At 42.8% G+C, this 14,277-nt stretch overlaps 1 protein-coding gene across 1 annotated transcript in view; it reads right to left on the bottom strand.

Moving 5' to 3' along the window:
- The window catches only part of Ctnnd2 (catenin delta 2), an 804,610-nt gene that overhangs the window by 341,973 nt on the left and 448,360 nt on the right, over window positions 1-14,277 (bottom strand).

A 14,277-nucleotide genomic window follows, 5' to 3' on the forward strand; every position in this document is an offset into this window, starting at 1 on the left:
AAAAGAAGTGGCTCTTCCTCCAGGGTCTAGAAAAGTTAGGGTTAAGGGTTATCTGGAAAAGAGCCACTTCCAGAAAAAGAAAAAAAAAATGTTTTTAATCAATCAGGCTATTTATATTTGGATGGGCTGGAATGTTTTTGTGGAGGTTATCTTGATTTTGATGTGGGCCTAGGTCCCCTGTGTTGCCACAGGGCAAACACCGGCCAAACAAAGGTTACTTGATCTTCCACTTTCTTTGTAAGCACAAAAGGCACTTCTCCACCCAGGGAAAATATGTGTATCATTTACCTCTGAGACAAAAAAAGAGGATTTATGCAGGAGGCCCTTCCCAGACACAGACCTCAGAAGAAAGCCTGGTGAATAGAACAGTATGGTGTATGGGTACCTTTGAGAAGTGACCTGCTTTTAATGGTGCTGTAGAGTGAAGACAAGATGTAGGTGGCATCTTCTGCCTATACTAAAGGCTTAGTCTTTAGTATTGCCCTTAGTCTAAGAGTCAGAGCATCCCTGGGAATATCCACTCCTGAGTGGCTATGTACAATGGAGCTTAGAAGAGGGTTAGTTTCTAGTGCTTTCAGGGAAAGCTAGCAATGCCTCTGGGAGTTAGGGGTGTGGGGAATGGCTTTGCCTCAAGCATGCCTTACACTGTGATGCAATTAGCATCTTGCTGGGAAACCCTAGGACATGACAGACAGTGGCCAAGTATGAACAGCAAGGCATTCTAGCACATCCCTTCTCCCAACCTCATGTCCAGACCTTCTGCAGTTCTAGGATCAAAGGCTTTGAGGGTTAGGGAGACAAGGATGTAGCAGTCCTGGCTTAGCAATGTCCTAAGCATCCTTCCACAAGAGCTTAAGATTCATCCTGGTAAATGGACCTTCAGAAAGACTCTACCCAAGCACCTCAAACATTTCCTGGCAAGGTCAGGGAGAGTTGAGTTATTATACTTTTATGTAGGGCAACATAATTAGATTCAAAACGTGTAACTAAAATGTTTGGACATCTATGAGCAAAAGAAGTTTAGCATATGAATTTAATTTTTACCTGGGAGGAGCCTTGTAGTTACGTTAATTTGCTTCAGAATCTGTTTCTAGCAGGAATGAACTATAAGCATGACTCACTCTTATCTTCCTCTTGTCCTAATGACCTACTGATTAATGCAATCTGTGATTGGCTGCTACCTTATCAATTAGTCACTTCCCAGAGTTTTTAATGATCAGTCTTATATTGACACCCGAACTTGTCTTTATCAACAAGGTGGATAAAACTCAACAGGTGTCCTTTTGTTTCTCAACAGCTGCTTTTGATCTCTGGAACACAGCATCTGCACTGTCAGGTTTCCAGACCTCATTGTTATACATAATCCCCAGGAGTTTCCATGGAGAGCATCGAGAACAAGGTGGGCCTGGTACATCTTCACATCTAAGCTGCACAGGCAGGCAGAGGCTTCAAGGCAACTTTCATTAGCTATTCAAAGCACCACAGGAACAAAGCTGTCTCTCTTTTGGGTTCTGTGGCTTTTGCCCCAGGGCCACAGAGGAAATTCTCAGTGTGGAAAGAAGAGTTAGCTCAACAAAAGGGGAAACAAGCAGGCAGGTGCTTTCATAAATCACAAGTTTGCATCATGAAGGACCTGGTTGGCCTGAAACTCACTATAGAGACCAGGTTGGCCTTGAACTCACAGAAATTTGCCTGCTTCTGCCTCCCAAGGGCTGGAATAAAAGGCAGGCTCCACCACACTGAGCTGCAATTTTAAAAATACATTCCTGGAGATGGTTTGCATTCTGTATCTTAAACAAAAGCTTTTGAGTTAGATTGCTTCTGATATAGCATACACAGGCTGTACAAAGTGCCTTTAAGAACTGGACACTGAGCTTCAAAATACATGGTGTAATGCTCTTTCTCTATCATTTTTTTCTGTAGTGGATTTATTAGCAGAGAGAAGGTTTTGTGGTTTCCATAAGAAAATGACACGTTAGCTTACAACAAAATTTACAAAGAGAAAATGCCAGCTATAAACGTTGTAGACCCATTATTCCTATATTTACATTTTATAACCTCTTTATGTATTAATATTTTATTATTTTTTATAATTCCTCTCAGATGAAGTTTTATATATAAAAAGGCTTTGAGAAGACAAGAATTATACTATAAACTGTGCAGTTTCCACTAGGATTTAGCTTTGGGGTTTTATTCTTTTAAAAAACCATTCTAGTATGTGTTTATGAGCACGTGTATTTTAAAGCTCAATTAATTTTTGGGTGGAGTATGCAGCACTGTCATTTGAAAGCCCGTCACCCTTGTTAAAACATGAACTTCGTCATAGCACACATAAAAGACATCAGTGTCCAGCTAAAATGCCCCCTTTTAGATGTCTCTATCAGAAAGATACCGATACTGTCAGCCATGTGTGAAGACTATCCTATGGTTCCAGTGAAGCTTCTCTAGGATAGAAAAGTCCCACAAGGGAGTAAATGTTACTAAGCATTGTCGACAGGAGTGGCCTATTTGTCAGTATGTGACAGCAACAAGTTCGTTGAAGACTGTGGTATTATGTTTTTGTCTTCCATCAATTCTCAGGTTCCTTCTCAACTCAAGGTATGACTAAAGATGATACAGGGCCCTCATTATTGAGATTTTTTGGCCTCTGTAAAACAAGTCTTAGAAAGAGCAATCAAGACTCTTCCACCATGAGGAGAAAAAAGGAACAAGGATTCCTCAATGAACCAGAAAAATCTTCACTACACACAGGATCTACTACCACCCTGGTCGCCTCTGTCTTAGCTTTGTCTGTCTGTCTGTCTGTCTGTCTGTCTGTCTGTCTGTCTGTCTTTCTGTCTATTTGTTTGGTTTTTTGTTTGTTTTTTAGCCATCAGAATTGTGACATGTACATTTCCATTGTTAAAAAAAAAAAAACCACCGATGATATTTGTGGTATTTTGTTATAGCACCTCAACATGAAATAGAAAAGACTATGGGATTTTCCACATCTAACCAGATGATCTTAAAACTTGAATGAATGAATGTGTGTGTAACATTGTTTGGATGTGTGTTTCATCCTAGGAAAAGGAACAAAGACTCCTGATTTTTACATTAACTCTTGAAATGGATACTCTTTTTCGTTTTAGGGAGTTTTTCCACCTGCTTACACCACGTTGTCAGTCTAAGCAGAGAGAGCTAAGGTTGGAGTCAGAAACAATCATTTGAAGCTCAGGATTAAATCCACCTCTATAGTAAACCATTGCCTTGAGCTCAGAGGCCATTCAAGAGGACTGGCAGGCGGAAACCACAGCCGCCAAGTCCCTTTGAAAATATTTGCACAGTAAGCAGAAACTAGAACAGCTCCCTCAAACTTGCTCCTTAGTCAAATTATTGAAGCTTCTCTTTAGATTCCTTTTGCTGTGCACTCCTGAAAGGTCTGCAATACACTGACTATAAAAAGTCAAGAAATAATATGGAATGGGTATTGTCTGGTTCCCTCCCAGGCTTATACTGTGGCTGTTCACTTGGTTGGTAAACCTATATATAGTATTGCATGGCCTGCTTTACAAGTGTCCATACATCCCACATCACAGACCTAAGAAAGAGAAAGGTTTTCTAGAGAACCATGAAGTCCTGAAGGCACAGGCGTTCTTTCCTGTATCCCTTGGCATCATCCTGGTGTTGATTTTTGCTGATTTTTGTCCTTTTACTGACTTTAGGCAGAACCTATACGATAGTTAATTTCAGTTACCGTGTTGATTGGATTAAGAAGCACCAAGAAGATCAGAAAAGTACACCTCTGGCTAGTTCTATGGCGTGTTTTCAGACATGTTAAGATAGTTGGAGCTCTGAGATAATCGTGTGACTTCGTAACCCACTCCCTAAGGTTCCTTCATCTTTCTGCTTTCTGTCTGGTGTGAGGTAAGCTACTCTAGAGATTGTCCTCATATGTTGGGCAGAAATCTCTGAAACTGGGAAGTAAATAAATCTCCTCCTTGAATTTTTAAATTTTCTTCTAGGTATTTTAACTACAGTAACATGAATTCTGACTAACAAAATCTGGTATCTCTTTGTATTCACATTTTGGTCAATACAAATGTGGGTTTTGGTTATTTGCCAGTTATAACCATTTCACATGCTAGTTTGTTTACTGTAGCCAGCCAGTGTATTTGCAGACTAGACATCTATTAGGAGAGACATGATAGACTGTTTTAGATGTGAAGAGATCCCATTAGCTGTCTTCCTGAAGCCTGAATGAGCACTACATACATTTTTGGCCTTCATAGTTTGTTGATTTGTTTGTTTTGATTGCCAGAAAATTCATAATTTCTTCTTGGTCTCAAAGCCAGAGATTACCATAATGAATATATAAAGATCTATTGATATTAGCCCATAGAGATTTTAGACACCTCCATTTTAGTTAATCTGCACTGAATGTGTGTGCTTATTCTATCTTTTCCTTGGTGTCCCATTAACTTAATCTAAAGCAAAAAGCTCTGATGTTAGAAATAAATTCACCAACAACCCCAACATCAACTAAGCCTTCCTTACAGTTTGGCTGTTAAGGAGCCCATACACACATGTAGATTCCTATTTCTGAGTCTTTCTGCTTCCATCCTACAGTGTCTTTCTGCCATTCCAGCCTGTACAGAAGAGTATTTCCAACAGATGCTTGCTGTACTAGCCACCTCATCACAGCTCTGAAGAGACACTTACAGTACCAGCGAACTACAGGGTTCATTCATCAGGCAGCCTCATTCTCAAAGGACAAGGAAATTTCCCAGCATTTGGCTTATTTTATTTTTGTTTGCTTCCCAGAAGCAGCCCCCTTTTAATTGATTCCTCTTCAATTTTCTCATATACTTTGCCTCCAGTCTCCATTGCTGTCAGTATTCATTCATTCTCCTGGGGACGCTTAAGGCAATGTGTGAAGAATCTTATCTGGATTTCTGTATAATTCATTCTTTCAGAAATAAAGATTGGGTCTTGCTTTAAAAAAGATGTATGTGGCTGTGCTACAGTTTGGATATAGTTTGTCTCCTAGGGTCAGAAGTTGGAGGGTTGGTCCTAGGAGTGGGTGTGTTCTGATGTGATGGTGGAAACTGTAGGAGGCAGTGTCTAGCTGTAAGACCAGTCACTGAGAACATAGCTGTTGATAAGCTTGATACTGTTCTTGTGGGACCTGGGTTAGATGTTGAGATGATGATTGGAAAGGAAGGAAGGAAGGAAGGAAGGAAGGAAGGAAGGAAGGAAGGAGGAAGGAAGGAAGGGAGGGAGGGAAGAATGGATGGAGGAAGGGAGGGAGGGAGGAAGGAAGGAAGGAAGAAAGGAAGGAAGGAAGGAAAGAGGGAGGAAGGGTAAAAGGGAAGGGAAGGAAAGGGAAGGGAAGGAAAGGAAAGTAAAAGAAAGGAGAGGAGAGGAAAGGAAAGGAAACCTAACTCCTGAATCTAGTGTTTCCTATCTTACTATGTGACTTTCTTGCCACATGCCGTCCTTCTGAGGTAACCTGTGACAAAGTGTCATAACCTGAGGGGCTCTCACCAGAGGCCAAATTGATGCGGTGGTAAACCCTTCATCATCTTCCAGGCATTGAAACTTTGGCATACTTATGCTCCTGTCTTTGGGCAGGAGTCAGGGCTCAGGGATGTTGGAAGTACGCAACAGAAATGAACTAATGTAGTCCAAAACACTATACCCAAGAGATGCATGAGTCCGTCTGCTCACACATTCATGTGCAGGTGAACTGTGTAAATCCCCACTCTTATGCACATGTGACACGATGTACCTTGAACATTTCAACAACCCTTCCTTGAACCCTCTCCCCATAAGCCTTTCTCTTAGGTTTCCCTCAGTCAGATCCCTCCTCCTATCAAGCTGGTTTAGACAAGTTTGTTCTGACTATCCCTTAAGTCCTGGGCTCCTCTCTGTGTATAGCTGGATGCCCAGAAGAGGCAGATATGACATCCTTGGTGTCTGTTTAACCAGTGGACACACTAAACAAGGGACAGCTGCAATCTCATAGGCTCTTCTTGAAGACTGCAATTGTTATTCTTATCTTTTTCCTATACTGCAGAGCAAGCCAACGATTTGAGAAACCCCGTTTGGCATTCTAACGGACAGTACATGATTTTCCCTCAGACTTCTTGGGCTCAATATTTCCTCTGCCCCAGACACTGTTCTCAACATGTATGTCCTTTCTCTCTCCTTCAAAGGTTTGCTCCAAGAATATGCTCTCTGTGAAGCGTCCCCTGCTGCTCTGTGTTTGACCTCTGTGTTCCCTAGTCCCTACCCACAGTTGCTCTCATCTAACCCCTGACAGAATATCAGTACTAAGAACACCAGGGCTTTGGCCCTTGTTGCTCACAGGTGAGTCCCCAGCCCTGAGAGGAGTGCCTGACATGAAACCTGTACTCTCTAAATTCTCTTGGCTTCGGTGAAATAGCACTGCATTATAGAGCTAAGAAGGGATGCAACTATATGCTCACACATCTGTCTAGCTGTTAAATCTCCCAACAGCTGCCTTCTGGAGATACAGAACTCTGCGGAGTATAACAACTCTTTCTACCGCATCTATAATGAAGCTCACTGCTTTTTCATGTTTTCTGGCCTTGGACTATGACATCACATAGATCCTGTGGGATTTGGGTTGAGTATCCCTTCTCTTGTCTCCTAACCTGCTGCCTGGGGCCTTTCCCTGGACTTCTCTTCATCCCTCTCCAAGCCAGCATGCATTACTTCTGGATACTGTTTCCATGCTTTTATTTAAGCTGGGATACATTGTTCAATACAGTACTTTCCTAGGAGAACGTGCCTACAGGATGGATTTTCTGAGGCTTCGCATGTTATAGCATGTTTGATTTTTCCTTTACGATGGGAAGCAGGCTGTGTGGAGGTTTCGGGTTGAAAAAGACTCCCTCAGCCTCTCAGGCAGCACCTCGTTTTCTCTGCTGTCCAAAAGCTGTGAGTGCTTAGTCAGGTAAAGTCTTTTATTCCTCTCCAGAGACACTGGGGTCTTTTCATCTTGGTACTTTGAATTTTCATGATGTGGTCTAAGGAACACTTTCAATTCCTAGCACAAGGCGTTTCTGAGGAGGGCATGAGCCCCGAGGAATTCTTCCCCAGGACTTTGATAATTTACCTCCTAGACTCCTTTTTCTGAGACCCCAGTCACACATTGCATCTCTTGAGGTGACTTGGCTCTTCCTGCATAGCCTTCCATCTTCTGCCTCTGTCTCTTTACTCTCCATCTTCTGGGATACTTCCTTGACTATTTCCCAGTCATCTCATCTATTATTTCTTAGTTTTATGAGTTATGTTTTTACAGCCTAGAAGGATTTTCACATTCTTTGCTCCGTGGACCTACACTATTCAGTTTTTATTTAGTGAATTCAAGATCTCCCCCAATCCTCTTCAATGCTAGACCCAAAGCTTTTGCTTATTTCTTTTAATCTCTTACATCTCTTAAAGGATCTGTTTCTTCTAAGGGATAATTTATTTTTCTATTTTAGTCTCTTTTTTTTCTCAAGCCAGTAAGTCTCTTCCATTCCTCTGTAATCCTTGCTAATTTATCATATTTGAGGAAAAAAAGGGGGGGCAGATTTGTTCCATGATGTGAATAGAAGTGTTTCCCACTAGGTGTGGATTCCAAATGTAACTTTATGACAAAGAGGAAGGGTAATGCCTGGTGGCCATCTTCCTTCAGGATGACTGGGAAGTGAGTAGCATCCTCCCTCCTCCCTCCCCTCCTGTACTTGCTTATGTGACTAAAACTTCACTCAGAATGCCAACACCTGAATCGGGAGTCTAACTTTTCACACTGTGGTTTAGTTAAGACAGTACAACTTTTTTCTTGGAGTCAGCCCTAGCCATTCTGGCTGGAGTGAGGACACGGAGGGAGAGACGGATGCCAACAGTAACTTTCCCTTCCGTTTCCACATCTTCACCTCCATGTTTCAGAGTCCTCCTCCGCCTCAGAGCCCAGCTCTGCTCTGCCTTTTAACTCCCGGTTTCTAGAAAACACTTTATTTGCTTCTCAGTGATAATGGAGTCGGTCTGTGTTCTGTCTCTCTTGTGACTTCCACTTCTCACTGTATTTACGCTTGCATTTGGGGATGCTGGGCGAGAAACCAGCCAGCGAATGTTAGGCAGAGGATGCCTGCTGAACCACACATGGTGATTTCAGTAAAGTTTTCGGCTTATATTTCCCAGACAATTAAATATGATACAAACAACAATCGGGATTATTTGAAAAATTCAAAATGTAGTTACCACTGCCCTTCCCCTTTCAAGTTAATCTATACATCACATTTTCCTTGGCAAGGGAGGTATGGGGTGGAAGGGTAGCAGAGTAGGCACTGTTATCTGTGAGTCAAACGTTAAAAAATATAGTGATACAGAGGCCTCTTGGACTTTTGGCAACTTGAGCTCGGTTTCAAGACTCCGGTCATGCACTTCTTGGAAGAGGATGTGGGAAGCAGGGCTTTCCCTACTATTGTTTCACTGGGATATTGATCGGATAGAAATTAGATAGCAAGAACCACTGTGTGATGCAGATGCTATGTCAACTTAACTCACTGCTATGGAGGATTTGATTCTACTGTGATTACTGGACGGCGGGCGGATGGAGACTGTGACAGAGTTAGCTTGCACACAGGAAGGATAGTGTGCTGGAGTCAAGTGTCTGCTTCCCTGAGGATAAGGAGGGCAGATGATATGAGCCTCTAATGAGGCAGTAAGAAGACCATGGTTGCTACTGTAAAGTGGGATTGCTGAGTTTCTGAAGGAGGAGGTCAGTGTGTGGTAAACAGCCTTTCTGCCCCAAGTAGATTGAATTACAAAAACCTCAGAGTACCCGCCACACATGACAGAGATGCATTCTCTACAGATTCAAAGGTTCCAGGGAGGAACTGGTCTTCAAGAGAGAAAGCCCAGGGTGTGGGTTTGTTGGGGTCAGGGGCTGGCCAGTGGAAATACAAAGGGTCTGGTTGGTTTGGGTAGCTGCCCAGGAGTCTCTTTCTAAGCCATCTGCTGGTGTTACTGATGAGAGAAGTCTCCTTACCCAAGTTAAGGTATTGATTAGGATCGCAGGCTGATCAAATAATAAGCAGATAATGTAAATCTGAACAGGGCTATTTTTTAAAGGATGATTTTTCAGTATATGAGGAGGCAGGTGTTCATAAGAATCATCCTTACTCTTGTCTACAGGCTAGGAAACCATCAGCTCCAGGAAGACAAATGTGAAAATAGGAGCCAGGCATCTTACTACCTCAGAATTGTATCCTGAAACTGAGCTTTGAATACCCTCACTATGAACTTATCAAGTGACTGTGTCCTTCTGCTCTGGGACCGTCTCCTCCAGGAAACATGTAGGGTCCAGCAGAGCCTACAGGGTCTTTGATCAACACTTCCCCTTGTATAAACCAAAAGAGTGAGATGTGGGAGCCCCAGTAAGTCAGAGATTGAATGAGGGTTCAAATTGTTGAAACTTGGAGTTTACAGTGCATGGTCCGCTCCATGTAGGATGGCTTGGGTCCATTTGGCTGGAGTGTGAGCCGATCATGCCTCGACTAAATAACTCTTCTTATAAGGTCAGTTCTGGTGGAAAGCACTGGCTAGGGATTTACATTTCAGTTGTCATTTCTCTCTCAGAGTGAGCTTCTGAAGTCTGATAACTTTGTACATATTTACAGTCTGCATTTGTATTTCCAGCAGGATTAATTTGTCTCTAAACTCAGAAAATGGAAGATCGTATTATTTTAAAGTATCAAACATTGGCGTGTGTGAAATCATACTCAGTAGGATTTTGACACACATTTGAGAGGCTTTTTATTTCTTCAAAATCGCTAGAGGTTTAATAAAAACCTATATTTGGTGGGCAAAAAAAAAAACAAAAAAAAAACAAAAAACCAAAATAAATAACAAAAACAACAAAAAACCCAACTTTATACTAAATATCTATGTCCTTACTGTTGTACTCTAGTGACAAAATAAGTGTCCTCTCTACTCTCATGGATTATGAATCGCTTACACTATAAAGACTCTACTCAAAATTGTCTAGGTTAGATCCTTGTCATCTGAAGATTTGGGCAAAGAATATGTCATTGCTGAGCCTCCGCCCAAGTCTAAGGGGCGGAGTCGTTGCTGAGCCTCCACCCAAGTCTAAGGGGCGGAGTCATTGCTGAGCCTCTGCCCAAGTCTAAGTGGCGGAGTCATTGCTGAGCCTCTGCCCAAGTCTAAGGGGCGGAGTCATTGCTGAGCCTCTGCCCAAGTCTAAGGGGCGGAGTCATTGCTGAGCCTCCGCTCAAGTCTAAGTGGTGGAGGTAAAGATCACACTGCCTCAATCCGTTGTTGGAGCCCACGTGATGCACAAACTGCAGAGTGCAGCCGCTCTAAGTGATACAAGGCCAATGTTTTGCAGTATAATGTGTTTTTCAATATAATTTTGTTCATCCTTAATATTTAATGTGCTCACTCATTACAATAAACACATTTAACTCAGCGCACAGCCGATTAAGTTAAGCGAGGAGACTGTCGGGAGAACAAAGTAAAAGGCAAGTTCTATCACTTGGAAAGCGTTCTTCCTCTACCATTTACATGTGATCAGCATGGAGTTTCACCATCTTTGAAAGAAGTAGGAGACAGTTGTGATGCTTACATCCAGCAGGACAGGACGATTTCAAGGCCTCTCTGTCTGCTTGCCTATTACTCCGGATTCATCTCCAGCAACGCTCCCAGAACAGTTGCTAACATGCAAAGATGGACCTGGTAGTCATGCGCAGAGAGGATGACATCACAAGCCCTTGAGAATGGGATGGGTTTCTTCTTATTCTATGCCATTTTTTTTCCCACTGCTTCCTGGCTCTCTCTCCTCACTCTCCCATTTTTGCTGCACAAACAAGGCCTTGCTGTCTGTCCTCTGCCCCTTACTACATATAGATACTGATGCTTTGAGTTCGTTTCAGGTATGTTTCTAGTTCCTCATTTGTAGTGAAGAGTCTGGAACGGTCTCCTCAAAGAAGCTGGTCACACATGTTATCTCACTCATTTGTCGGTTTTCCCATCACAACTCAGCTCTGTTCTTATTCTGCACTGGCTTTAAAACTGAAATTGGAGCAGTTAGAGTGAAAAGTTGAGAATGGTGGGCCATGACTATAATCCTTGCACCTTGGAGGCAGAGGCAGGAAGATGGCTACACAGTGACTTCTAGGTCAACTTGGGCTGCAGTGTGAGACATTATTTTAAACCCTCCTCAACTGAAGCTGTGCATTTTGAACACAGTAATGGCATCATCTTTACCTTCGAACCGTGTGGCATGTTTTCCAGTTCACTAGAGCTGCCTCGTGCCTATGACAAAAATGCATGACTTCTTTACAGCCCCATGTTATCTATCTGTTAAATAACCAAAGTTAATGTGTAATGATTTAGGAATGCATAACCACTTCAGGTAGATTACCTTAGTGACTTGGAAGACAGTAAGAGTAGATATTGTAGTGACCCTCTGTGCAATGTGGAACAGACAGGTAGAGTGTTGAAAGTTTGGGACCTCCTATGATGGCAAGCTGGTTTCCACTCAGCTTTGTGCAATAAAAAGACATTGCACAAGAGAAGAAACACTACTAAGAAATCACCAGTGTCTAATGACTTGAGATTTGTCAACTTAACGATTTTCTGTGTTTAATCCAGATTGTGACATCTTGGGAATCTTGGCCTAGCTCTGCCAAGCTCAGTCATTGGGAAGATCACCCGGTAGAGAAGGGGGACATGTCGCTTCCTGCCCAAGTGCGTTCTGCAACTGACAGTCTGACATCCTTCGATAGCACTAGCAACCATGAGCATGCTCTTAGCTAAGAAACCAAGTCCTGGATAAAATTCTGACCCACATATCCAGCTTTCTATGAGGTGTGTGTACTGGGATTCTGGCAGAGTGCCATCACCTGTAAAACAGCAGGGCTTTAGTGTCTCTCCACACTCCCTAAACCTACGGCAGGTGCTTCTGCAACCTGCTCTGTCACTAAAACTCCATTCTCTTGATAATCTTCTTTCTTACAATTTCACATAGTTCACCAAAATCACAGCGGTGAGTGTGTTTGTGTGCTCGTGCACCCCCACTGTTCATCACCTTCAGTGTGAGTACACTGTTTCCACAGTTACCTTTAACTTAGCTTATTGTAACCACTCCCAATGGACATCCTTACTTTTGCCTTTGATCCTAACTTAGCAGCCAGAGTGAGCCTACTACAATCGAAGCCAGTCTATATCAATTTTGCTCCTGCCCTCATTGTCTTGTAAGGACTTCCAGGTCTATCCAACCTGAGCATGGTCAAGCCTTCCTCCTACTTAGTGCCTTCCCCTGTGTGCACAGCAGGCACACTCCCCATCCCCAGCCTTTGAGCTCACATTTCTACTGTTTCTACTTTGAGAACACCCTTCCCTAGTACTCACAGGGCTAGCTGGCTCACCACTTCAGGAAAGACTCAAAAGCCACCTTCTGAGTCACCCCCCTGAAAGTATTTTATTTTCTGCCCTCTCTATTTGAGAGGAAGCCGGAAGCTTTCAGGGGATGCATTACCTCTAGTGACTGAATTGGTGGTGGTATACAGAGAAAGAACAGCGAAGGACTGAGACATTAGCTGGCAGTGAGTATCTCTGCCCTCTATTGACACTTCTGGTTGTCAGTGACAGATCTCCTGATTCACAGCTCTGCTGTGACAAAATCTATTTTGTGATCTCAATATATTGGTGCCGTTTCATTTGGCAAACCAGGTGGCTCCGAACTTTATGATATTTGGAATAGCTTCAAACACGGGGCATCAGACACGGAGTGTGAATGTTCAGATATCTGTGAGCTCACACATACTGTAGTCCATCTCTGATATCTCTGTTTGGCCATGTGTCATGATTTTCCAAATGGAATGCGAGATCTTATTCAAATCCATCCTTCATATACTCTGACGGGATAATTCTGAACTCAAGCCCACCAGTAGCAATTTGCATGAAGAAGTCTTTAAATGAATATTTTAACATGTATGTTAAACAAATGAATTCAAACATTTAAAATGTTCACTGTGACTCTAAAATTAAGTCTCTTCAATGGCATATTGAATATTTTTTCCCTCACTAGGTAGCAAAAATGTGATATGATGCGAAAATATGAGGGACAGATGGGAATATGCTGGTCAACTGAAGCTCTCCTTCTGGCCGGAGAAGCATCTTCACCTCTAACAAACAGAAACAGGAATGCATACACACCATCAGCACCAGCACCAGAACCAGCACCAGCACCCCCACCCAGACTGACAGCCATCAAAGCCTTTGAAACATTCTTTGCAGACTTATTAAAAACATAAGACATTTCCAAAATTTGCAAGGAATTCTTGGTTAGTGTGTTTCCACTCCCTAAACCTTTCCTCGAAATCCTACACATTCAGCTACCTGGCCACTCTCTGCTTCACCACAGGTATACAATGTGACAGGCACATGTCTGACACACATAAGCAGGGGAAGGGAGAGCCGGGACCCCTCCCCTAACAATCAAACACTGACAACAGCAAACCACCCTCCTGTTCATTCACCAGGCAAACACAGAAATGCAATAGGCTTGAGAAGTCTACAGACCTGAACTTGCATCTTCTCCACAGAGGCTTGGGGGGCGGATGAGAGGGTGACCTCTCACCTCTCCACTTTTTGGTATGATCTCATAAACATAAAGCTTGGCTCCTGTTTCCTAGGTTGCTCTTCAAGCTAGTGGCTACATTAGACATACCTGGGCATTGATGATGGGCTACCTCCAAGATTCCACTGTCCAGGCTAAGCAGCGAGACGGTGTGTTTTCTGCAAACAGACCTAGCACAGTCCTGTGGGCAGCATATCCCAGCCTGCATCCCACTAAGCTAGCTAACTAGTCCATGCTGGTGATTCCTGTGTTTGAATTAAAGAAGCCCTTGGCCACCTGCCTTGTGCCTGTGACAAGTTCCTTTTTTTTTTTTTTTTCAAAATCCTATTTATCTTCACAGTCATCTATTTGTGTCAAGACAAGAAGCATATGAGCACAGCATCTGTTACTAGAGTCACAAAATTACCAAATACTTCTAGAAGGAAAGAAATAGGCGATAAATCCAGATGACGTTTCAGGTGTCTTAGGGGGGGAGCATTAGTCTTTCAATCACAGTGTCTTGTTTAAAGCAAGCATATGGCATTAACAGCAGAGTCACCAGCTCAGCCTGGTCTGTAATAGGGACAGGCACCACAGAAATGTCACCACTTCTGATTTGGCAGAGGAAAGCAGCCTCTCCGACT

This window comes from Arvicanthis niloticus, chromosome 19, assembly GCF_011762505.2.
Source record: "Arvicanthis niloticus isolate mArvNil1 chromosome 19, mArvNil1.pat.X, whole genome shotgun sequence".
Lineage (NCBI taxonomy): Eukaryota > Metazoa > Chordata > Mammalia > Rodentia > Muridae > Arvicanthis > Arvicanthis niloticus.